The 2,164-nt window shown below is 35.3% G+C and overlaps 1 pseudogene; it reads right to left on the reverse strand.

The window, feature by feature from the left end:
- Positions 1-388: 388 nt before the first annotated feature.
- Positions 389-2,164, reverse strand: part of LOC107696255 (dedicator of cytokinesis protein 4-like) — an 82,311-nt pseudogene continuing 80,535 nt past the window's right edge.

Genomic DNA, 2,164 nt, shown 5'->3' on the forward strand with positions numbered 1-2,164 from the left:
TCAATAAAGCATGAATGAATAAAATAAATAAATAAATATTTTGCAAAAGACTTTGATGTATTAATATTTATCTATTTATTGACATCATTTATTTATTGACACTCTTGTTTAAAATATTTGAAATGTGGATAATGTATGAAACGTGTCAATTCATAACTTTTAAATTAAATTTTTGTATTGGACTATGATAGATTTATTAACATTTATTTATTTATTTACTTGTTTGATTATTTATATATAGTCTAAATAAAGCAGGAAATGTGTCAATAAATAAATAAATTACTTTCAAATGACATTTTTGCTTTGGACTTTGACAAATTTATTGACATTTTTTTGATTTATTTATTGACATGTACATTCTAATTGACACTCTTTTTTAAAAGATTTAAAAAAGATGTATTTATATGCCACTCCCTATCCTCCACAAAAATGCACCTCCTTGCATTTGAAAACATTTCCAATTATGATGCATAACCTACAGTTATTTTACAAAAAATGCGACGTAGTCCAAGTTTCCGGTTACCGCTGACGCGCTACAGCTGAGAGACCTTCCTGGGTGTGGGCCGGTGACGGGGTTCTGAATTAATGCGCTGCACGCGGTTCAGTTGGTGTTTGGCGGTCAGGCTGGGGTTGTCAGTACTGGGTGGCACTGACAGACTGTGAGGCAGTGGCATCGCTCGCCGGGGATTGTTCCTTTCGTAGACGCTGTAGGGCGGAGGAGTCTTGCTACCCCGGCGAATGGGCACGTCTGCGGGGACGGCGGGGGGTAGAGGAGGGTCGGGCGGCGGGAGGTCGATCCCGCACGTTTCAGAGACACTGCAGCGGCTGAGGGATGAGATCCCGCTGCTGTAGCTGCCAGAGCGGGCAGGAGAGTGAGATGCCAGGCTCCCCATCGGCAAGCTATCGGTCGGAGAGGGCGTGAGGGGCGGGACCATTGACTGCAGAGCAAAACAAAGGACAAACTTCATTAAGAAACACCAGCTATTAACAGAGATTGAATTAAGCATAAACTAGTCACCTTCTGAGGGGAACGGGCGGTTGGCATGGGAGACAGTGACCTCACGTTCTTGCACAGAGATCCTACTCAACACACACACACACAGAGCAACAAAAGGACGTGTCACTGAGCTGTACATAACCGACTCAAGTGTAACGGCTGTTATCTGACAGCAGAAAGCTGCGGTACCTGTCTCAGGTGTGGGGAGATTGGGTTCACAGCGTGGTAATGCGGAATCCACTGGGATTTGGAACGGAATCATTCTCTATAAAAGATATAAAAGACGGAAGTCTCAGTGAATCTGTACTGTGGACGTTTACTGAACACTGTGAGATACACATTTATTTTATTAATCATTGTTACAGATTCATCAGTGCAAGAATTGTTTTTATTTAATTTATGGCGAATACTTAATATTTATAGTTTAAATTATGTATACTATTTACATACAGTAAATTATACATAATATATGACAATGAACATTTATATAATTTTTTACATTATGTAATGCATGTAGTAATTATTAATATTTTCAATATTTATTTCTGCTGCTGTAATGTGAGCAGGAAAAACAATACTTTTAATACATTATATTTAATAATATTTATAAAAAATTATATATACCACCGTATACCAAATGTTTGGGGTTAGCACAATTTTTTTTAAATAAAGAAATTACTATTATACAGCAATTATGTTAATATGGTGACGTTAATGATGTTAAATTGATGAGAAGTGACAAAGATTTCTATTTCAAATAAATGGTATTCTTTTGAATTTTCTATTCATCAAAGAATCCTGGAAAAAAAAGTATCACAGTTTCCACAAAAATATTAAGTAGCATCTGTTTTCCATGCTGATAATAATAATAAAGCAGCATATTAGAATGATTTCTGAAGGATCATGTGACACTGAAGACTGGAGTAATGATACTGAAAATTCAGCTTTGCATTACAGGAATAAATGACATTTTAGAATATTTTCAACATTTTAATTGTAATAATATTTCAAGATATTACAGTTTTTCTGTATTTTTGATCAAATAAAAGCAGCCTTGGTGAGCGTAAAAAAAGTCTTCTTTCTATAACATAAAACATTTATTGACTTCAAAACTTTTGAATGGTGGTACATATACAACGTATTAAAAATAAATAAATAAATAAATAA

This window comes from Sinocyclocheilus anshuiensis, unplaced genomic scaffold, assembly GCF_001515605.1.
Source record: "Sinocyclocheilus anshuiensis isolate Anshui unplaced genomic scaffold, SAMN03320099.WGS_v1.1 scaffold778, whole genome shotgun sequence".
Lineage (NCBI taxonomy): Eukaryota > Metazoa > Chordata > Actinopteri > Cypriniformes > Cyprinidae > Sinocyclocheilus > Sinocyclocheilus anshuiensis.